Raw genomic sequence first — 25,434 nt, 5'->3', positions numbered from 1 at the left:
AATCAAATTAAATTAACTAAATAACATAAGTAACAATGACAGGATAGATGTTATGTTGCAGCTCTTGAATGTTTTAGCGTTTAAATGCCAAGGCGATCCAAGACAACACATCTGCAGAAAGCGTAAGCAGCTAGGGGAACTCCAGATCAGGATTATTGATCTGGAAGCCAAACTGCAGAAACTATGCCTCACAAGGGAGGGGGAGAAATACGTGGACACTTTGTTCCAGTAGACAGTCACACCTCTTAGAATAGTGTCACCTGATTTGATCAGCTGTGAGGGACAGGAGGATGTGACTGTGTGTGCGGCAGGTAATGGGACTGAGTAGACAGTAGTGGAGAAGCCTCAGACTTTGCAATTGTCAAACAGGTTTGAGGTCCTCACAACCTGTGTGGAGGAAAGTGAGGTCTGCAAGATGGGGAGCAGGCTGGACATGGCACCATGGTACAGGAAGCTGTTCAAGCAGGGGGAGCAAACAGGAATGTAGTGGTAGTAGGGGACAGTTTAGCGAGGGGGGATTGACACTGTTCTCTGCAGCAAAGAATGAGACTCCAGTTGGCTATGTTGCCTGCCCAGTCCCAGAGTTCGGGACATCTGCTCAGGGCTAGAGAGGAACTTGCAGTGGGAGGGGGAGGGTCCAGTTATCATGTAAGTACCAACGACATAGGCAGGATAAGGAAAGAGGTTCTGCATTGGCAGTTTGAGGAGCTACGAACCAAAAAAAGAAGCAGAACCTTACAGGTAACAATCTCTGGATTATTACTTGAGCCACGTGCAAATTGGCATAGGGCAAAAAAGATTAGAGAGGTGAATGCATTATTCAAAGACTGGTGTGGGAGAAGTGGGTTCCAGTTCATGGGGCACTGGCACTAATGCTGGGGAAAGTGGGGGCTGTACTGTTGGGCAGTCTACACCTGAACCATGCTGGAACAAGTGTTCTTGCGAATCACATAACCAGGGAAGTAGAAAGAGTTTTCGACTAAATAGCGGGGGCATTGGATCAAATGTGGGAAGATGTGGTATTTCAAAGAGTAGAGACAAGGTAAAAGAGGAAGGTGTTAATATGGGGAATAATAAACAGACCATGACAGGAAGGGGCATAGAGTACAAATCTAAGAGTAAACTAACAGATAAGGCTAGAGGTTACAAATATAATAAAAGGACAAAACTTACACATTAGAGAGGGGTGACCTAAGTTCAGGAAACCAGGAAATGGAAACAGTTTGGATAGATTTGAGGAATGAGAAAGGCAAGAAGTCACTTGTGGGAGTGGTGTACAGGCCCACTAACAGTAATCACATGGTAGGACAGGGTATCAAAGAGGAAATAATGGGAGCTTGTCAGAAAGGTTTAAGATTATCATGGGGGAATTTTAATCTACATATAGACTGGACTCGTCCAGTCCCATTGGTAGCAGGCAATATGAGGGGCAGAAATCGGTTTCACACAGGCTTGAAAGCACAGCAGAATCATCCGATGGTATCGCCATGACGGAACGCGAATCCCACTGGAGGCTGGCATGAACACGAGATGCATCCTGGTAATGGGATTCAAAGTAAGGCCAGAATCATCCCCATTCACCCGATTTACCATTACACCAGCGGGAAAACACACCGGCCCGGAACACGTCTGGACAAGTGATGTGCAGAAGTCGGAACTTACTGTTAGGGCCTTGCTCAGATCATGGACATCCGAGGAGAAGGAGATGCTGGAGCCCTACAGCTACCAGACCCTGAAGGAATATGCGCATCGCACGCTGGGTGGATTATCATGGTCATGGCTCTGCTGCAAAGCAGCTCTTGGAAGGTGGGAGGTCTCCATTGATGCTATGTGTCTGCTTCAGAACATCATGGTCTTGGCCATGGGCTGCTACAGATGAGGGGAGGAGAGGAAAGTATAGCTGTGAGTGGGAGAGGAAGGTGTACCGTGGGCAATGAGGTTGGGAGTTGAGGGAGGATACCACAGGTGTCGGTGGGTGGTGAGGCTGGGAGGGGGGGACCAAAGGTTCCAGGAGTGGTGAGGTTGGGAGGGGGTAGGAGGGAGTACAAGGGTAGGAGGGTGTAACGGGGGAGAACGCAGCAAGTGGGGAGGTAGGTGTAAGGGGAGGAAAGTCTAAGGGAGGGAGTTTGGAGGGGGGAAGGAGTTTGGAGGGGGAAAGGAGTTCGGAGTAGGGAAATAGTGGGAGAAGAGAGTTCGCAGGATGGGAGGTGTCCAGGGAGAGAAGGAGTAAGGGGGCTTCTGGTGGATGTCCAGGTGAACATGCAAGGGATGGGTCAGTGGAGTCAATGACTGCCTCTTGGGGAGTGAATGGAGGGTGGTCATGGTAGGAGGGAACAGTGAGTATGAGATGGGCCAGAGGGAGAATGTAGAGTGGGAGGGTGAGGGTGCGACGGTACCAGTAGAGGGACAGTAAGGGTGGTTAGTGGGGTCTCAGAGGCACGGATGGACACTGGGGTGGGAAGGAGGCGGTTGGGGAGGTCAATATGGATGGGGGTGGGTTTCTCAGGAAAGTAGGGAATGTGCACGTTCACCTGGACATCGTGGATGACAAGGGTTTGGATTAGTAGGTGACAGTGGGGTGGTGGAAGGTGATGCTGGGGGGTCGGCAGTGATGATGGAAAGGGCATGAGTGACTGGGGGAGAGGAAAGTTTAGGGGAGTTAACAGCATACTTCACTACTACCATGGCTGTCAAAATCGAAAGTGAGCAGAGCCTCGTGTTGGACGGGCTCAGGTTCTGTAAGGGAGTGTGATCAGTGGATGGGCAGAGGCGCCAGTCGGCTCAGATAGACAACTGAAAGAAAGCCCAACAGGTAGCATTGAAAATGCTCGGGACAGTGAGGTGAGTGTGATGGATGAAGGCTCCATGTGCGTGGGAGAGTGCTCGCACAAGGCTCTTAAAGGTCCTGTCACACACAGGCACATCTCTCTCCAGAATCACTTGTGGTCCAGCTGTGTGTAGCTGAACTGCTAGTGGTTGGGGGAATGCAGTGGGAGGACTTGTGAAGCCTGTATATGAATCTGAAAGACAACATTACATATTATTCAGTGAAAGTGAATATATTTTCAGATTATAAAGTGACAAAATGTGTTCACCCTTACAACCACATGTGATCAGAATTTCTTAACTTTTCTAGGCCTACAACTTCTAGGTGCTGCCCTGTCATTCATAGCAGGGGTGGAGACAGCCTGTGCAATGGTTGGCCCTATTGCCTCTGACGACTTTGGCGTAGGTCCTCTGAAGAGCTGTGGCCTTGAGGGTCCTGGCTTGCTTTCACTGTCCTGTGGGCCAGTTACTCCCTCTGCGGTGATAGAGGATGAGGTTGAGGGAGTCACAGGCAAAGAAGACTCGGAGGGAGAAGACAGTCACTGAGATGCCTGAGTGGATGGCCCAGGGGGGTCCAAGTGCCAGGTCCTCCTCGCTCTGGGTGCCCAAGGGCCCCAGCCTGACTCCTTGAGGGGAAGGAGCACCTGGAGGGACCTGTTTCCCTCTCTCATTGCCACTGCAGGAAGTCACACATGGCTATCCCGATGGAGTGCAGGTCTGCACACATCTCCAAGTTCTGCTAGACCAGGGTCTCCATGGTGTCTACCATCCTTCCCATGGAGACCTCCATGCACGCACATGTGGGCACCACTTCATTAGAGAGCAGTTGGATGCGCTCCTCTGACTCACGGGCCACTCTGTTGAGGGCTTCCGACAGCTCTGCGCGTTGTTCCAAAGCCTTCTGCTGACTTTCCAGGATGAGTTGGAAGGCTGAATCCAGAGGCTCATCGTCTGACTCGGACCCCACAGATGCGTCTTCCCCAGCAGTCCTCCAAGGGCCAGGATGCTTGGCTGAGCCTGCCTCCTCCTGCTGCAGACAAGTCTCTGTGAGATGACCACCAGGTTGTGAACCCAAGCCTGCTCTAGATCTAGGTCCCACCGAGGTGTGTGTCTCTCTGCTGGTGGAGGGTGTGGGTAAGCACTGTGACGGGTCTTCCAGGCTGCTTATTTCCAGCTCTTCAATGGAGGAGATGTCCTATTGGCTGGAGGTGAGGACCCGGATGGAGCTGAGGGTCTAGTTAGCTGAGGGTATCTGTTGCTTGGCTGATCGCCCTGTGAACCAAAGTAGAGATAATTAGTACATGGCAGCAGAGTCAAAAGCAGGAGAGAGAGCACTCACAGTTGCATTGAGAGGGATTATGTGGTGCAGGATCCTCACGAGGGTGTTCGTTGCCGACTTCATTGTCGCCACAGGCATAGTCCACATCCTCACTAGTCAGCGCAATGGCATGTTCCTCAAAGTGAATGAGGGGCCTAATGTGGGCCACTCCACCTCCAGTCTGGCACCTCTCCCTCCTGTTGTGAGCCAGCTTCTCCTGCATGAACACAGATGGAGAGAGTCTGAGCAGGACACATGGCACTGTGTGGAATGTTTGCGTGGTGAGCAGAGCCATAGACAGGATGAAGACATGAGCTCCACAGGATAAAAGCCTGATGGAGAAGTGAGGGTGCATGTGTGAATTAGTGGTTTTATCCCTTGAGGTGTGAGATCTGTGTGGATGTGTTATAGGTTTGTGAGTGTGTGAGAGTGAGAGTGATAAGGTGGTTGACTCACCCTGGGAGAATGGATGAAATCATTCATCCTCTTCCTGCACTTAATGGCTGACCTCCGCTGTGCCCCAATAGCACTGACTGCCACTGTTGCCAGCTCCCTGGCTGGATTGGTGATTCTGGTGGACCTCCTGTGGCCAGAGCAGGGATAGAGGAACTCTGATTGCTTTCCACTGTGTCCAGCAGTCGCCCATGAGAGGTGTCATTAAACTTGGAGGCGGCCATCTTCTTTGTTTTCGGGGCTATCTGTCGCGTGGAGCAGTCCTGGTCTGAAGACATGAACCAGGCTGTGCTCTGGTGTTCTTTAAATATGGCACCTGGAGCAAGGAAGTGCTGAGGTCACAGCATGGCTGGCAAATCCAAATCCACCTGCCAGCGGTCCAGAGTGTTTCCCATGAATACATTATTAATGAAGCAGGACACATCAGGAATGGGACGATACAGTGCAAAAACCAGCCATTGCAGCAAGAGGGTAAAACATAATTTTACACATTTGCTACAGCACTTAGTGCAAATCTGGGCTGATACCATCCATAGACTAGAACAACCAGGTGTGCAAAGGTAGCATTGATGATGAATTCATAGAATGTTTTCAGGATAATTTCTTGGATCAGCACATTCTGGAGCCAACCAGGGAGCAGACTATTCTAGACCTGGTATTGTGCAACAAGATAGGATTAATTAATGGCCTCATAGTGATGGACCCCTAGGTAGCAGCGATGATAATTTTACATTCAGTTTAAGGGAGAGAAGAGTGTGTCTAAGACTGGTATTTAAAACTTAAATAAGGGCAATTACGAGGGCATGAAAGCACAGCTAGTGAAAGTGAACTGGCAATTTAGGGATAGGTCAATAGAGCTGCAATGGCAGACATTTGAGGGGATATTTCAGAATACACAGAATAGCTACATTCCAACAAGAAAGAATAATTCCAAGGGGAGGATCCACTATCCATGGTTAACTAAAAAAGTTAAAGATAGTACCAAACTTAAAGAAAAAGCATATAATTGTGCAAAGATGGGTGGCAAGTCAGAAGATTGGACAACATATAAAAAATCAGCAAAGAATAACTAAAAGATTAATAAAGATAGAAAAAATAGAGAACGAGAGAAAGCTAGCTAGAAGTACAAAGACAGATAAAAGTTTCTATAGTTATTTTTAAAATAAAAGAGTAAACAAAGTGAGCATTGGTCCTATAAAAAGTGAGTCTGGGGAGTTAAATATTGGTAGGTAAGCAGATGACAGACGAATTGAATAGGTATTTTGCATCGGTCTGCATTAAGTAACATCCCAGAAATGGTTGTAAATCAGAAACTGGAAGGGAAGGAGGAACTCAAGAAAATTACAATCACCAGGGAAATGGTACTTAGTAAATTGTTGGAGCTGCAAGTTGACAAGTCTCTGGATCATGTTGGATTTCATCCTCAGGTCTTAAATGAAGTGGCTAGTGAGATAGTTGATGCATTGATTTTAATTTTACAAAATTCACTAGATTTGGGGAGGGTTCCATAAGATTGGAAAATAGCTAATGTTACTCCTTTATTCAAAAAGGGAGGGAGACAGAAAGCAGGAAACTATAGAACAGTTAGCTTAACATCTGTCATAGGAAAAATGTTAGAAGCTATTATGAAAGAAGGTATAACAGGGCATTTAAATAAATTCAAGGTGATCAAGCAGACTCAACATGGTTTTGTGAAAGAGAAACCATGTTTAACCAATTTATTGGAGTTATTGGAAGAAGATGCTATGAATAAAGGAAAACTGATGGATGTACTGTACTCAGATTTTCAGAAGGCATTTGATAATTTGCCTCATCAAAGGTTATTGCAGAAAATAAAAGCTCATGGTGTAGGAGATAACATACTGGCATGGATAGAAGATTGGCTAACTAATAGGGACAGAGAGTAGGCATAAATGGGTCATTTCTGGTTGGCGGGATGTGATGAGTGGTGTGCCACAGGGATCAGTGTTGGGGCCTCAACTCTTTCCAATTTATATAAATGATTTGGATGAAGGGACCGATGGTATGGTTGCTAAATTAGCTGATGATATAAAGATAGGTAAGAGAGCGAGTTGTGAAGAGGACCTAAGGAGGCTACAAAATGATATAGATGAGTGGCAAAGATCTGTCAAATGCAGTATAATGTGGGAAAATGTGAAATTGTCCATTTTGGCCAGATGAATACAAAAGAGGCATATTACCTAAATGGTGAGAAATTGCAGAGCTCTGAGATGCAACGGGATCTGGATATGTTAGTGCATGAATCGCAAAAGGTTATCATGCAGGTGCAGCAAGTAATTAACAAAGCTAATAGAATGTTATTGTTCATTGCAAGGGGAATTGAATGCAAAAGTAGGGAGGTTATTCTTCAGTTATACAGGGCATTGGTAAGACCACATCTGGAGTACTGTGTACAGCATTGGTCTCCTTATTTAAGGAAATACATTAATGCATTAGAAGCAATTCAGAGAAGGTTTACTAGGTTTATACCTGGAATGGGCAGGTTGTCTTATGAGGAAAGGTTGGACAGGTTAGGCTTGTATCCGTTGGAGTTTAAAAGAGTAAGAGGCAACTTGATCGAAATATATAAGATCCTGAGGGGCCTTGACAAGGTGGATGTGGAAAGGATGTTTCCTCTAGTGGGTGAATCTAGAACTCAGTGTCACAGTTTCAAAATGAGGGGTTGCCCATTTAGGACAAAGATGAGATAAATCATTTTCTCAGAGGAATGAGAGTCTTTGAAATTCCCTTCCTCAAAAGGTAGTTGAGGCAGAGTCACAGAATCACGGAATCTTAATGGCACAGAAGGAGGCCATTAGGCCCATCATATCTGTACCACTCTCCAAATAAGCATTATGACCTAGTGCCATTACCCTGCCTTCTCCCCGTTCCCTTGCACATTGTTTCTATTCAAATAATCATGTAATGTCTTCTTGAATGTCTCGATTGTACCTGCCTCCCCCACACTTCCAAGCAGTGCATCCGAGCCACATTTTCTCACGTCACTCGTGCTTCTTTTGAAAATCACTTTAAATCTGTGCCCTCTTGTTCTTGATCCTTTGACAAGTGGGAACAGCTTCTCCCTATCTACTCTGTCCAGCCCCCTCATGATTTTGAACATCTCTATCAAATTTCCTCTCAGCCTTCTTCTCTCCAAGGAGAACAGTCCCAACCTCTCCAATCTATCCTCACAGCTGATGTTTCTCATTCCTGGAAACATTCTTGTAAACCTCTTCTGCACTCTCTCCAATGTGTTCACATCCTTTCTATAATGTGGCGCCCAGAACTGTACACAATATTCCAGCTGAGGACTAACGAGTGTCCTATTTAAATTCAGCATAACCTCCCTGCTCTTGTACCCTATGCGCCTATTAATAAAGCCCAGGATACTATATGCTTTATTAACTGTTCTCTCCACCTGTCTGGCCACCTTCAAGATCTATGCACATATACACCCAAGTCTTTATGCTCCTGCACCCCCTTCAAAATTTCATCCCTTATTTTATGTTGTCTGTCGATGTTCTTCCTATCAAAATGCAGCACCTCACACTTCTCCACACTGAACTTCATCTGCCACCTATCTGTCCACTCCACCAACTTGTTTATGTCCTCTTGAAGTTCCACACGTCCTCCTCGCAGTCCCCAACACTCCCAAGCTTTGTATTATCCGCAAAATTTGAAACTGTCCCCTGCTCACCTAGATCATTAATATATATCAGGAAAAGAAGGGTCCCAGTACTGACCCCTGGGAACTCCGCTACAAATCTTCCTAAAGCCTGAAAAATATCCACTAATCATTATTCTCTGCTTCCTATTTTTCAGCCAATTTTGTATCCATGTTGCTACTGTCCTTGAATATCTTTAAGGCAGAAGTCGATAGATTCTTGATAAACCAGAGGGAGAAAGGTTATTGGAGGTCGGCTGGATTGTGGAGTCAGATTACAATCTGAGCAGCTGTGATCTTATTGAATGGTGGAGCAGGCTCGAGGGGCCAAATGGCCAACTCCTTCTAATTCGTACGTTCATATGTCAGAGAATTGTAGGGCTGGAGGAGGTTACAGAAATAGGGGGTGCAAGGTTATCGGGGGTAAGCAGGAATGTGAAGCTAAGGTTAAAATCAGATCAGCCATGATCTTATTGAATGGCAGACCAGGCTCAAGGGGTCAAATGGCCTACTCCTGCTACTAGTTCGTATGTTCGTAAGGATTCAACCAGCTTGTGGGCTTTTGCCAGTCAGCGGATGTGTGGCAGTGTGAAGTTTGCAAGAACAGGAAGCCAGGGAAGAGGCGTTGAACATTAATCTGACTCAAAAAACCTTTCATGAAGATGCTGTCATTTTAACACCTGATCTTTACCAAAATGGGCAGGATTATAACGAAACAGAGCAGAAAACAATGAATAAGATGAATTATTCATTCAGTTCTTTAATTTGGAAATGGAAGGGTTTGGGGTGTTTGGGCGGAATGTTCAGTGCCCGCTGGCAGCGGGCATGACAGGTGGCATAAGCAAACAATATGTAGCAATCGGTTTCATGACGGCGGGAAGGCAGATTGCGATTGTCTGCTCAGCCCGTTGACAGCAGGGTGCATTTCCTGCCATAGGTCATCGGGAATCTCATTGTAATACATCAGCATATCAGTATCAGGCCATCCTACCAGACTCTTCACCCCTGCTGGATCGTCTGTACTCGCCAGCGTGTTTCACAACATCACAGAGGCGATGTGTGCTTGGTGGCTTGCACTTTGGGTGAACTGAAAGTGAGTGCACAGCTACGCTCTGCAGATCTGGCCAGGGTTGCCTGGTGCTTTACAGGCTTCAGGGGCTCTGGTGGGTCAGGGTTAAGTGCCGCCCTGCCTCAGAGGCGACTTTTGAGGGTGTGGGGGAGCAGGGGGCAGGTGCAGCTATGCTACTGAGGTTACTTGTGATGGGGGGGGTAAGCGCAGCCTTGCCGTTGAGGCAACTGGTGGTGGGGGAGGGGGGTGCAAAGGCAGCCCTGCCATTGAATATAGTGCACAAGCATTCAGGGTGGGGGGTTAGGGAAGTGGCCACGCATCTGGGAAATCTGTAGAAAGTGACCATTCCTCTGCAACTGAGACAGTTCAGGCGCAGCCACATTGAGATGATTGGGGTCAGGCTCCTCAATTATCTGCCCACTCAAGCAATGCAGAGGCATCAAGTTCTCCAGAGCTCCCCCCCCAACCCCAACTCTACCCCCAACACAGACTGCAAATTCATGAGCACTTTACTGGATGCAAAGCAGCTGGGCTGCACATGTTGCACAATCTCCTCACTAAAGCTGGCCATGGAGCAGTCACTGCTGGAGGTGCTCAGAGCCCCTTGCAATGTCAGCATCCTGGTTTGGACCAGGCTCCCAAATGATTCAAGCTAACAGAGCAGTCATGCAGCGCACTAATCTCTGGCCATCCAAGTGGTGACCAGCACTCTCCAGGAAGCATTAAGGACGGGTTCTTAGTACACCCGTGCTAACCCATGTGTCTCTCTCTTCCACTCTGCAGGATTATGGTGCCTGGTGAACTAGCTGTTTGCCTGATTGCCTACAGAATGCGAAGATGATGGAGGAGAGAGTGACTAAGGCGCCTCGCTGCACAGAGGCAGAAGGAGCAACCTCAGGAAGAAGGGGAGGCTGGGGCTCCCGCACACGCTGCCCAAAAGCCACAGTGAGCCGTCACAGGCCGGCACCTAGCGACACCCAAGGTCCATAGACGCCACCTGCCATTCCTGCAGATAACCAAGAACCAGTGTCGCCGAAGACTGCGACCGCCTATGGAACTGGTTGTTCACATCTGCCACATACTGCAGGACTTGGCGCCAAGGGGACATGGAGGGCATCCACTGCCAGCAGCTGTGAAAGTGACTGCGGCCCTCAATTTCTATGCCAGTGGCTCTTTTGAAGACTCCACAGGTGACCTCTGTGGGACCTCTCAAGCCTCCACCCACAAATACATCCCTGAGGTCACAGATGCAATCTTTGCGAGGGCACACAACTTCATGCATTTCACCCAGGCCCAGGACAGCCAGGATGCAAGAGCGATTGGATTTGCCCAGATCTCGGGATTCCCACAGGTACAGGGTGCGATTGACTGCACTCACGTGGCGCTCAGATCCCCGTCGCAACACGCAGTCAACTACACGGATCATGCGGAAATACAAGAGCTTCCATTCGCTGAATGTGCAGCTGGTGTGCGACCACCAGAAACGCATCCTGCAGATGTGCGCACGGTTTTCAGGGAGTGAACACAATGCCTACATTCTCATTCAGTCACAGATCCCTGGAGGCTTCCAGGGTCCACAGAAACTGCAAGGACGGTTTCTTGGGGCCAACCGTGCAGTGGCCCCAGACTGCAGCAGAGCGGCGGTGTAATTAGGCTCATGCTGCAGCTCGAAACTTGGCGGAGCAGACCATCGGGATGTTGAAAATGAGGTTCCGATGACTGGACTGGTCTGGTGGAGCCCTGCAATACAGTCCGCAGAGGGTGTCACACATTGTCGTTGTCTGCTGCGCTTTTTACAACCCGGCGCTCCAACGGGGAGACGAGCTGGCTGAGGAGAAGATGGAGGAGCTGCACGTCTCTTCCTCCGAGGAAGGTTCCGATGGGGATGAGGCTGAGGAGGTCCTCGGAGACAACGATGACAGGGATAAGGCCCTCACACTGGCTAGATGAGGCAGGCATGTTCGGTAGGCCCCCATAGCTGTTAGGTTTGTGGAGGATGATGATGACATGCAGTGAGGTGACTCCATAGTTCCTCGCATCGCAGTTGTGAACATTTGACTCCAGTCTGGCTTATGGCAGCACGAATACCCTCTGTGAGAATGCTCCTGTCATGGAGATGCAGGAGGATGATGACGACATACAGTGGGGACACTCCATAAATCTTCACATAGCCTCAGAGAATGTCTGACACTTGTCTGGCCGAGGGCAGCTCACTTGCGCTCTGTGATCAGGGTCATATTATGGGGATGTACCCATGAAACTTTAAAAGCATCTGATGCTTTGTCCGCCTTCAGCACCTAAGCCTTTCAAGAGCTGGTGCACAGTATCAGTGGACACAGATGCTGAAGAGATGGGGGCCAGTCTTTCTATAAAGGTACTGAGAGCACACCAAGAAATTGAGAGAACTCTGTGGTGCCTGCCCATTACATTCTGGCAGCAATGACAAGCACTGCCGAGGTGCAGGCATCAGTAATGTTTCCAGGGAGTGTGAGACTGTACCATCACTTTGGTCTGAAGGCTGCACAGAGCACAGGGAAGAGGCTCTGGACTGGGACACCTGCCTTTATCTTGTGCAGAAAGGTTTCACATCTGAGTGACAAGAACACCACTGATCAGAACAAGGAGCCACAGGCAGGGAGACATTCTTGGGAGTTTATTGACAATAGTGAACAGTATGTACAACAGCCGTGCCCAAACTGTGCAATTAATTCTCCTTAACTTTCCTAACCCTGCCGCTACGTCTTGGTGCTTCCCGGACATCCACAGTGGAGGTGGAGGCAGCCTGCTGACTGTGGCACCCTGTCTGTGACGACCTTGGCAGTCATCTTCTGGAGGGCCGAGACATGGAGGGCCCCAGCCTGCTTTCAGGGTCCTGCTGTGTGGCAGTGACACCCTACTCTGCCTGTGGAGCTAGAACTGCTGAGATCACAGGAAGAGGGGAGTCAGATGGGCCAGACACGCTTGGATCACCTGGATGGATGGACCCGGAGTGTGCACCTGTGGATCCTTCTCCCTGTGGGTGCCCAGGGGCCCCAGGCTGACTCCTTGAGGACCAGGGGTAGCTGGAGTGAGATTGAGCTGCCCGGCACCCCTCTCGAGTACACACTGTTGGAGGCCAGCTATGGCATCAGCGATGGAGTTGAACTCACGCAGCAGTGAAGAAGCGAAGTCCCAGACCAAAGTCTCCATGGCGGTCATCATCCTACCAGTGTTGACCTCGGTGCATTGACATGCTAGCCCTCTCATCTCAGACTGAAGGTGGACAGACTCCTCCATCATGCCTTGCAATCTGAGGGGTGCAGCGAACATCCCTTCCTGATGCTCCCGAGCTTGCCTGTGCAGCTCCAGCAACTGTGACAAGACTGAGTCCAGAAGCTTGTCATTTGACTTGGATTTTAGGCCGAGGCTACTCTAAAGTTAGGTCCCACCAAGGTGTGTGTCTCTGCATTGATGAAGGATGTGGGTGAGCGCTGTGCTGGGACTTCAGGGAAGGGTGCCTCCAGGTTCCTCTTCTTTGGGGCTTGATTGGAGGCCCTGGGTCATGGACTGTGTCTGCTGTTTCCCAGATGTGCCTGCGAAAGCAAGAGGAGATAATTAGTGCATGGCAGTGACCTGTGAAAGAGGACACACCACTCACGGCATGGTTGTCTAATGGATGTTGCACTGCTGGACCCTCACTTGGTTGAGCTGCGCCGACCCCACCGTTAGCACAGGAGCGGTCCAGATCGTTGCCGGCCTGCTGATTGGCTCTGTTTTCAAAGTCTGTGAGGACCTTGATTTCAGGCATTCCACCACCAGTCTACGACCTCTCTCTCTTGTGTGCCAGCTTGTCCTGCATGGGTAGAGATGCCAGGCCAGATGACAAGTTTGCCTGGCCTTTGTGGGTGTTGAGTTGTCCCATGGACGGGATAAGGACAAATACGGTGAGTGTGAGAGAGTGAATGGTGATGTCCCTTGAACTGGCAGTGAGTGAAGGCCCTGTGGATATGTTCTGGGTTTGTGAGTGTGGGCATTGAGAGTGACGAAATGAGTGACTTACCCTGGCAGAACAGAGGAGATCATTCATGCTCTTGTGGCATTGGGTGGCTGTCCTCTTCTGGAGGGTGTTGGCGCTAACCACCGCTGTCACCCCCTCCCAAGCCGGATTGGTCATGTTGCTCCCCATCCTGCGGCCAGAGTGGGGGCACAGGACATCCCAGCGGGCCTCTATGGCATCCTAAAGTCGCTCAAGAGACCTGTCATTAAACCAGGGTGCTGCAGTCTTCTTCAGTTTCAGGCCCATGTTTTCCGTGCAGCAGTGGTGAGCTGGAAACACTGAGATGTGAGCTTGCGGCTGGACTTTAAATATGGCGCCTGGTGTGATGCAGCAGTGGGGTGATGGTGAGCGGGCGAATGAGAGCCCGCCTGCCATGGAAATGGTGTGTTTCCCACGAGTGCATAAATAAAGAGGCCGCTACGGGACGGTACAGTGTGAAAACCCACCATCACGGCCAGGTAAAATTCAGCCCTTTGCTTTCGATTTCTGCTGAATACATGATGGACATTAATAGGAGAATCTCTCTGGGTGGCTGGTAATAAGGCAAGACACATATCTAGACTTAACTGCATCAACCTTAGCTAAACTAAAATTCACATAATTCAATTGTTATAGCACAGCTCTCTTTAATTTATCATGCTTGATACTGTTTTAAAATGTTAGCGAGGTACACAAATGTCATCTGGATGAATTTAATTTTTCCAATAAAGTTTGGGATCCAATGGAATAAAATTGCACTGTGTGATCTCAACCTATGAACACTTAACATATTTGTATGAAATCTTTTTGTAAACAATTTTAATGGAGGCATTAATCCTCTAAACTGAACATATAAGCCTCAGCTAAAATAGCAGACAAAGCAATTTCATAAAACTGCATTAAACATTGGTACTTTAATATTGCAGAATCCAATTTCAGATCACATATTTCTACATTTATATTTTATATTTTTATATTTTCTTCTTTATATTATTAGTCATTCTAAAAATTCAGCTGACTAGAATATAGAGGCTATATTGTGTAGATTTATAAAATTTGCAGGTGGAATTATCAAAATGAAAAATAGTCCTTTGGTAGCCCAGAACTTGAGTATTGCTGAAATTGTCGAAGCTTTTCATCTTGCAGTCAACTTGCAAGAATACCAACAACAATTTATACTTCATGAGAAGAGAGTGCTGATTGGTTGGCAAATGAACTCTGATTGGTAGAGGTGTTGCCATGGAGAATGCACCAGTTAACTGATGACTGACAGTTAACTGCCAAGCATTGTTTAAATTCACACCAAGCAAGTTAACTTTGTTTGTCACAGCATTGCCCTGGGGAATAAACCAGAGAATGGCTGTAACCTATTTTGTTTAGTTGAAGCAGGCAAATGTGTGCACATGTTCTTTCCACCTGCAAAGAACAGGGCCCTGTGTATGAATATATGTAGCTTCTAACATGCGTAAGTGCACTACGCTACGAGCCTAACTGATAATCTTAAATTGGTTGTCAGCGTAATACAAATTCAGCAAATTCATGAAACTCATGGCCTGATTGGTAGGGGTTGTTCTGAGTGCAAGATGCTGTTTTCACAACATTAATGGCATAAATCAACCAGCAACTTGTGGTCACTTCTACTTCACAGAGTCTATCTTCCCCATTACAAGTTACAGGTAATTTCCACATCAGTAATGGCATGTGTTGTTCAGATGCTGTTATTTTTTCAGCAAAATATGGCCCATCATATCCAGCAGAAGAAAATTCAGATATTTGAGCCTTTCTTCAATTCTTCATTCCCCTAAGGTTTAGACACTTTTCTGAACCCTTTCCAACCGTTTACATTCATTTTGAGGGAGACAGACCAAGGCACACCAAACTCCAGAACAACTGACATAGGCATGTTGGGCTGAGTGGCTTCCTTCTGTACTGTAAAATTCTGCCTCACCGTTAATCTGTACTATATCCGTATATCTTATTTTGACTTGGAATCTAATGCTTCACAGATACATTCCAGTACCCAATTGACCAATTGATTACTACTTCACATTAACCAAATTCTTTCAGGATGTGATTAATGAGTACTCCTAAATTCATTTCCTTATCAGTCTCAGCAGTGGAGTCGCAACGTAGCCTTTTCATATTATACACATTGTCGCATGAGCTGGGACATGTCAATGAACTTTAATGAAAAACTTTATTTAATTTATAAACCCTTCATAAAACCTCATCCCGCCTGTGGATGAGGTTCCATGAAAAATGCGAAGGCCACCTGGGCTCTTCGCCTGCCCGCCAACCTTAAGGTTGGACAGGCAGCTTTCTCAATAGGTTTAATTAGTTAATTAATGGCCTTAGCAGGCCTTTGACAGTTCAATGGGCATGTAGCTGAGTCGGCTGCACGCTCGCCGAACTGAAAATCTAAATTATGCATGATGACGTCAGAGTGCACACCCAACGTCACCCCGCGTTATTTTACACTTCGGTGAGTGGGCCCAGCCCCTGCCCGTCAAGCCGAAAGTTCTCCCTATAGATGAGATAGAGCAGAAAGGGACATCACTTTTGTGTGTTATGTGAATTGCAGTGCCAATGCAGGTATGTAGGCCATACGTCCGAAAGACTGGCGGATCATATCAAACACCATGTACCTTTGGCTGTTCGCAACAGGCAATGTACCAACCATACCCAATTCAAAACACAGTGTCCAATGTTAGATGTGATTCTGCGATTGGACAACATTTGCTAAACAATCCTGAGTGTGCTAAGAATTATACTGATAACCAATTTAAGATTATCAGTCAGGCGCGCAGTGTGGTGCAGTTACACATGTTAGAAACTACATATATTAATACACAAGGCCCTGTTCTTTGCAGATGTAAAGAACATGTACACAAGTTACGCCGGTTTCAATTAAACAAAATAGGTGACAACCAGTCTCTGGTCCATTCCCCAGGGCAATGCCTTGACCAATTAGAGCCAACCTGCTTGGTTTGAATTTAAACAAATCTTGGCAGTTAACTATTAGTCATAAACTGGTGCATTCTCCATGGCAATGCCTCTACCAATTAAGAGTCCACTTGCCAACAAATCAGCACTCTATTCTCATAAAGTATAAATTGTTCTTCCCTTTACATTTGGTATTCTTGCGAATTATCCTAACGAATGCAAGATGAAAAGCTTCAACAACATCTTTTTTCAGCAATACTCAAAATGAAAAAGTTTATCTCTTAAAATATACAAAATAAAAACAGAAAATGCTGAAAATATTCAACAGGCCAATCAATAGCAGATTAAATTTTTTGATGAAGAGTCACTCATTAATCTCTTTTTTCATTAGGTGGAACCATGAAAAAGGGACATTTATACAAACTTTATATCCCTCAGAAAATTTTAAAGCTTTTCACATACGATTGAAGCCAATAGAAATAAAAAAATCAGGAGAGATGTAAAAGCGCTGCTGACTCACTAGTAGCCACTTTACATTACTGCAAAGTCAAGCTCTACACCATTAATTATGATATGCAGGCAAGAAGAGCAACTATTTTACATGTAGAAAGATGCCACAAATATCCATGATAATGAACAATCAGTTATATGTTTTTTGTGACATTGATTGAGGGAAGAATATTGGCCAGGACATTGAAAAAATTCTCAACACTAATCATTTATAGCACCTGGAACACCAGAATATATAGATAGTGTCCTTGATATAATGTCTCACCCAAAGAACATCACCTTGACGAATGCAGTCTCAGTACTGCAATGAAATGTCAGCCTAGATTATGAGCCAGATTTTGCTCTGAGTGGAGAACAAAAGGTGCTAGATTTGTTAGATTTATACTTGCCCATGACAGAGCCCTGTCAGGCAACCATGCAAATGGCACTATGTGGTGCCCTCTATGGGGCAACTGGAACCTGTGTGAACAGAACAAACATGTTTATCTCCTTAATCAATCAGAATGAAAAATCATTAATCAGCAGGGCAGAGTCTGACCATGTACTCTAAGTGTAATAATGAATTAATTTCAAAGCAGTAGTACACAGCAAAATTAGGGGCAAAGAATGATTAGATTAAGAGAGATAAAAGAGACAGAAAGAAAAAGTTTTAAAAGTTATTTAATTTTCAATAACTCAAACAATAATTAAAAAGATAAAAATTGAGACTGCATGCTTGTTAATTGTCAGTGTCAGAGAGGTTGTTTGGCAGTGGTTAATGCAGTAATATGCAACACAAACACATGAGACAATTCTGGCCTTACCGAGATGAGCTAGGCATCTCCTGGGGAGTCATTTTTAAAGGCAGACAGGTCATCATACTGGAGTCTTTGCAACCTGATATTCTTCAACAACTTCATCACTCACACATAGACATAGATGTGATGAGAAGACTCACAAGAGAGACGGTCCATTGGCCAAGTATGAACAATGACATGGAAGTTGTCAGGAAGAAGTGCGAAGCATGTCAAGGGCAGGTGCCAAATCAGCACAAGGAACCACTGGTTTCACATGAAACTCCTATCCATCCTTGGTCCAAAATCACATCCAGCCTCTTTCATGTCCATGGCACTAATTTCATCGTCATCGCCAACTACTTTACCAAGTACCTCATTATTCAACAATTGCACAGTACAACAAGCACAACTGCCATGCACACTCTGCTATTTTCAGTTTATTTGCTGTGCCTCGAGAGATCATTATGGATAATAGTCCACAATTTATTCGTAAGCCATTTCAGAATATGTGTGAAAAGTGGAATATCAATCACAGTACTTCTTCTCCTCGTTACCCTAGTTTTAAGGGCCTAGCTGAATGAGTGATTCACATGGCTAAATCCCTAATTCTGAAATATAGCCAGACCAAGCAAGATCTACACATAGACACAGAGGTGATGAGAAGGCTCACCAGAGTGATGGTCCATTGGCCAGTTATGATCAAAGACATGGAAGTTGTCAGTAAGAAGTGTCAAGAGCATGTGCCAAATCAGCACAAGGAACCACTGGTTTCACATGAAGCTCCTATCCATCCTTGGTCCAAAATTTACATTGCAATGTTACATCTGAGAGAGACACCTTTAAGTGCAATTATTTTATCACCAGCAGATCTCATGTTTGGCAGACTGGTGCATACCAGTTTACGTACTCTTATCTATTTGACTCTCTCAGAATGGAGAGAGCAAATATTAAAACTGAAAAAGAAGATGACCAAAGTGCACAATAAAAATTCAGGTACAGAATTGCCAAATTTAGAGTCGGATATTAAAAGAATGTATCAACCAGCTGAGGTGACAAAAGTTTGTTCAGAACCAAGGTTCACTGAAGTCATTACACACAAAGGTGCAATGGTGAAGTGTAACCGAGGACAAATCAGATTCATTCCAGCTCCTTAACCACTGTACAGTCCTATTACGTCGAGGACAAGTTTCCAAATGCCACCGGAAAAAATATCCCAGAAAGACAGTTCCACAGATCACTGTGAGCAATTAAAGAAACCTCCAGACAAGTTTACCATTGCAAGGTCTGAGCGTATTGCAGATTACCTCTATGCCTAAGAGACTCATAGATTTCCCAGACCTATACACTTATGTAATGATAACTAAACATAAATATGTATTATGAACAGTTATATTTCATTGGAAGGGGGAAGTACCTTTAAAAAGGGAGGGGGATGTTGTAATATGTTTTAAGAGATAGCAGCATGACATTACTGGAAGGGAAGTGTGTCATGTGATCCAGTCTCATTTGCACTTTGACCTATGAGCAGAACACAGCACACACAGCTCCGCTGCTGACGTCTTCAAGTTTTCTATCCATTGTCACAACTCACTGGGGATAGTGTGCTGTAGTATCAAGCCCCACTGTTCCTCAAGCCATGACAAATGTGAGAAGTTTAATCAGACCACCAAATTGCCCCAATTCTACCTAACTGTTTAATTTAGGTTAAAAGAATATGTGCACCAGGTTTGTAAATTTAACAAGTAAATAACTGTGTATTAAACAAATTGTCTGTAACCAGTGGATAAAGAAAGAAATATGAACTGTCAAGTTTAACTCTATAACTGAAACTCTACCCCTTCTTAAACCTCTATACAAGAACACACACACACCCCCACATACACACACACACAAGACACACAAAACATGGATTTTAAGGGCGAGATAAAACAGTTCAATAGCACCAATCTGGAGTTCAGGATTAGATGGACTGACTTTGATTGCTTTCTTCCAAATTTCTTGCAGGTTGGTGTGGCTGACATGAGGTAGTCTCCCTACACTTGCAGTCTGTGGTTCTTTGGTTGAAACTTGCTTTTTGTGTCTCTACTGGTGATTTTTCCCCTTTTCCTCCTGACAGGGGTTTCTCAAAGAAAGCAGGATATAGCGATGTGAGGAATAGCCAGATAGCTACTATGGCAGGATTACTGGAGTCTCACAAAAGCACAGGAGAGCGCGGTTTCAGGTCTTTCCTCTTTTCAGTCTAGGAGCTGATCTACTGCACTATACTCACACATAAACTGGCCACTTGGTCAGGAGCCAATCAAAACACCGTCACTAAGCAGTTTCCTCTTAAATCAGGTCTCCTTTCCAGCCCCATTCTGTCCAACCTGGCACACATTGTTCCAGGAGATAGCAACATTGTAGACTTTCTTCTTCCTGCTCAAGTGAACATTTCTTTTAAACTGCAGCTATGGTAGCTTAAAGTCACTGTCCAAGAAAAAATAAAAATATGTTCTTCACACCATGCATGTATATTCCTTTCTGCCTAAACTAAATAAATGAATTCACGTGTTTACCCAATCCCTTATGAGTGACTGGTGCCTTTATAACATTCTAAAAACATGACAGTTAAGACTCAACACACTATTAAAAGAATATTTGACTTTTTCTAGTGAGTTTAGTCTGAGATAAGTACAGGAGTTTGACACTATCCAATACATTAAAATGATGAATCTGATGGTGAGATGCCATTTTTGGGAAGGTTTCGGAGAAGCAGGGCACCTCAGACAGTATCATCTGCATTTCTGTGTTTAACTGCACTGTGTAGGCAGCAGAAGTTGCGGTCCAGTTTGCACATAAATAACTTTTCTTTACAGCAAGATTTGGCCCGTGTCTTTTCAGATGCAAGAGTGCTACTGATTGTGCCAAGCTGACAGTGCAATGGAATCTGTGGTTTCAAAGCTTTTATTTTTGATTCGGACCCTAACTGAAAAGGGAAACCAGAAAAAGGAAACAGAAAGGAAACTGACCCTTCCAGTTTCTAAGGAAATGAAAAATGAAACTGAAATTGGAAACCAAAACTTCTGGGTTGACAGAAACTGGTTCAAACATATAAAAGGACGAAGGTTAATCCAAGTTCAGTAGTAGTTACTGAGTCCAGTGGCATAGGGCAGGCGAGCTGAAGAAGACAAGAAACTAGATCAAAAGCTGAAAATAAGCAAATATACCATTGCTGCAGCTGTTTCCCTTACTTGAAGATAACATTGGTGGATCTACGCCATTCAAACTGAGTTGATGGAGTTCTGCAGATGTGTGCCATTTGTGGTGAAGACCATGCCCATGGAACCTGGGGTTGGTTCTGCGCTGCTGTCAGCTGGAGATCAGATTAAATCCTAGAAGAAGAGGAGCTGAAATTCTTCATAATGAAAACAGAGTTTCAAAGGACTTTATGCCTAGGTTTGATGACCTATACACTGAGTAGACTGCTGAGTGAATTCATAAGATCAGCCTTAGTTGTATCTGCCATTTAATGTGTAGTTTATAGTTTATAAACACCACAATTCTGGGTTTTAGAGTATAGGAGAGCACACTGAGATTGTATTAAGAATTTGCTTCTTTTGATTCTTGTATGGTAAAAAATTATACTATTTCAACCGTGGAATCTTATGGCTTTATTATTTTAATAAATAACTGGAATTTTGGATTTCTTCTGCTTTTTAGATAAGTTATTAGTCTCTAACCAAGATTGTAACAACAGCTACAAATTTTTTGAATAGTTGAGCCATTTTGCACAGAATTTTAGTTATGCAAGTTACAATACTTTGATTAAAGAAAAATGTAACTGATTAAAATCTAAATTGTCTAATATTTTTAAACTTTAAGTTTAAATAATAGTTAACTCAGATAATCAAGTTAATCATCACTACTTATTATTTTGACCAATTAAAACAATAACAATTTTAAATACAAGCAATCAATCTGTCAAAACACACTGAAGTGAATGAAATCAGAAGATCATAGAATCATTGAAACATCACAGGAAGAAGCTATTTGGCTGTGACACCTGTCAAAACTTTAAAACAGCCAAACAGATGGCTGAATGATTCTGTAAAGAATGAAAGAAATCCATGGGAAAAATTTCAACAATTAGCTATTGATCACACGCTAAGCTCTACTTTCCATGTTGTACAATACAGAATAGCACTTCATTCAGTGGATAATCTGTTCTAATGCATCTGAAGATGTTTGAACTTTTATAATACTGTTCTTTTACTTGATAGCTTGCCAGTTGTCAGAAGCAACAACATGACAACCACATTATTTAATGGCCACTTACCTTTTCCAATCACTGCACTGTCACCATTCACTTTAATAAATAAGTTATAACTCAGGCTGCAGCATTTCATGATGAACTGTAAATGGGGCGACACCATTTTTACTCACCTTTTAGATGCTTCCTGTCTCCAATCCATGTTTCACACCTCCGCTCTGCAGGCATGATTTAGAAAGGCTTCCAAAATTCTGTTGCCTCACTGAAAATTTCAGAAGTTCTGAAATGCCCACTTGTCAAATGATACCAGCAACATCTAAATTACAGTGTGTGTGATTCCTGATCTGCCTCCTTTCCTACTCCACTAAAACTAGCTGGAGACAGAAATAGGAGCAGGACCGCTGGATCTGCGTTCTGGCCACAGTTTTTTTCACTCACACAACTTTGTATGGTCTCGAATGAGGACCGTAAAATCTGGCCCTTATATCCAGGAATATTTAGTATCCAGTACTGCCCTTTTATGAGCCAGCTTTCCATTATCGCCACAACATCATTTTTCCCCATGGCCATCTGTGCTGTAGCTCACCAATCTTATTTACCACACTCCGTGCATTCACATACATGCACTGTAAACTTAATTTAGATCTTATTACATTTCCTATTACTCTGACCCCACAGGCAAATAAGCCAGAGGAGAAATAAGGAACAATTTTTATATAAAATGAGTTGTTCTGATCTCGAATGCACTATCTGAAAAGGTGATGGAAGCACATTCAATATTTATTTTCAAAGGGGAATTAGATATATAGTTGAAAAGGATAAATTTGTATGGCTATGTGAGGAGACCAGTGGAGTCAGACTAGTTAAATAGATCTTTCAAAGAATTGACACAAACATGATAAGCATATTGCCATGAAAATGGTAACCCTGCTTTTAAGATCATCTATCTGAAAATAAAACATTTCAAGTTTTTTCTCATCAGGTGCTGAAATAGGTTGTGAAAAAGGGACTTGTATTTTGAAAGCACACCTTTGGTTTCCAGTTTACATTTTTGAACTGTGTTGATAGCTACCTTCAAAAATGAGCAGTCCTGCTCAAAACCAGAAGCAAAACTTTTCCCAACCAAATTCCACTGTTCTATTGAAACCATTGAAGCATTTTTCTACCACTGAGGCAGTCATGAAAATGCATTGCTTACAGTTGTTTTTCATACCTAAGAAACCCAGTAAGAAGCAGACTCCTTGTATCCTGTTTAATTCACACAATCTTCAATCTAGCAGTTCAAAAGTACTAACATATGGTAGCATGCATCCAGACCGAAACACGTTCAGCTATATTTAATTATTTTGAGCTGCTAGCCTACAGACTGTGTAGCTAAAAACAAATTGGGGGGTTCAAGAGAAACTTCCCATTTTGGGGGTTCTCAATTCTTTAAAAAGTGCATCAAAGTCACTGTCAACATGGCTATAAGTGTCTCTCAGTGGTTGAGAGATGCATCATTGTTTTCAATGGTATAGTGGGTGCACTGAGAGGCCAAGGTTGATTGCAAATAGTCTGAGTCTTGGCACACAACCTCAGTAACGGTACACAAATGGTGGTACCGATCAGGATATTAGGCCACACAGTAACACGCTTAAATATTTTTTCACTTCTAAGTACATTTCAAATTTAGATAAGGCTACTTTAGGCTCCTTTAATACAATGACGTGGTTTTGGAGCTGAGTTGGGCATAACATATTAAACATAGGAAAGCAGCTTAATTATATTCCAAAATGAAAGTAACCTTTGCCTTTTTTTAAACAATTAGCAGAAATTATAAATTAATCTTTCTACAAATAAAAATATAGCTAACATCGGAACCACAAGATTTCTAATCTAAAAATGAGGAATGAATAGGAAGAAAGTGCTTGTTTTCCCATGACTAATTTTCTAATTGCATTGTGATATATTGTGTAGCTGAGTGATACATAGCAGGAATGCCTGCAATGACAGCTCTGCATGGGTCAAAGTGGAGTCAATCACTTACTGCTTATTGTGACCTTCCCATTAACCTTATTACTGCTGCTCATTTCAACATACCACCTTAACCCTCTCATTTCTAAGTGTAAGCCCCGAAATTCCTGGATTGGGGGATGGTGTAAATCAGCAATTATGGCTTTGCAACACAAGGAATTTCTGACCCATGTATACCAGGTTTTCAATGCAGAAGCTCCCCAGCATAAATCTCTTCCGATTCATGTTGCAGTGATGAAACACTCGTCCTTCCAGTGGCAAGCCCATGCAGATGACAGTTGTGACTGGAGGGCATCAGCTCATTGACATTTTATGACTTCAGCCTTGAAATTCATCCATGATCATTGGTTGAGCGATGGATATTTAAAAGCATTCAGTGTCTGAATAGGTCCAGGGGTGCCTTGCAGGAAGTGCTTTAAAGATGCAACTAGAAGCAAATTCAGTTAGCCAGGGCTTACGGGTGCTAACTGCCCGATCAAAGCCAGGAATGATTTGACCAAAAACATCCAACAGGCCTTGCAAGGAGGCCTGATGTCAGAGGTAGAGAGATGAGATTCTGTGGTGTTATACATTGTTGTATTAATTGTAAATAGCTAGGAATTACTTACCCAGGAACTAATGTGTTATGCGCACGTGTTCCAGGGAGCCACATTTCACAGCTGAAATAATATGTACAAAGCCAGTTCAATCTGGTTTTTCTTTTGTTGCTGATCACTGCAACAACCCTGCTGCCTTTCTCTTGGCTCAACTGATGGCTAGCTGTTTGGGTAGTCAGTGTCTTCATCTGTCTGCTCGTGGCTTCATGTGCTCTGGCAGTGTGTGCGATATTGTGATTCCATCTTTCCAATTAACGCTTTCTGTAATTCAGGGTGTGCAGGATCCCAAATTAGTTGCTCTACCAGCCTTTCATCTGTATCCTTAAACTTACATTTTCTAGCTGCGTATTTTAATCTTGTTCCAAAGTTATCATTCGTCTCACCTAATTCCTGGCTGAGGCTTTAAATTTCATAACAGAAGGTCTGATGATTCGATTTTGGTTGAAGATACGTGCTGAACTTTTGAAAAATTTTGTCTGGGTCATTTTGTCCTCTTCAGTAAGCTCCCAGCTGTTAAATAAATTCAATCCTTTTTCCCCAGCCCACAGAAGGATAGAGCTGACCCTCTCTTCATTGCTAGTGCCTTTCAGAAAACTACTGAATGTCAATCTGCACTTTAGTTTAAACTTCACAAATGTCTTTATGATGTCATCAGTTTGCTAATTCATTGTGCGCTGTAGCTGTGCATTCATTGCTGTGCCGATCAACATTTCATTTCTTATCTTCGCACAATTCACAAAGTTTTTCTGGCACTGATGTGGGCCGATTTTCCAAATCAGCACTAAATTAATTTAAGATGTTTTAGATTTACTCATAGACACTTGCTGCCACTATGCTATGTGCTCTTGCTGTTTTCTCGTTTGCAGATGTTGTTAGTAATCATACTTCAGATTTGTAAAGATCAGAAACTCTTCATGTTTAACTTTGCCATGGTGTCTGGTTTAAAAGAAAAACCAGATTGAACTGGCTACATACACATCACTTCAGTCTCTAATGCAACTG

The sequence above is a fragment of the Carcharodon carcharias genome, chromosome 4 (genome assembly GCF_017639515.1).
Source record: "Carcharodon carcharias isolate sCarCar2 chromosome 4, sCarCar2.pri, whole genome shotgun sequence".
NCBI lineage: Eukaryota > Metazoa > Chordata > Chondrichthyes > Lamniformes > Lamnidae > Carcharodon > Carcharodon carcharias.
The sequence above is the reverse complement of the archived record's forward strand: the minus strand, read 5'-3'. Positions refer to the sequence as shown.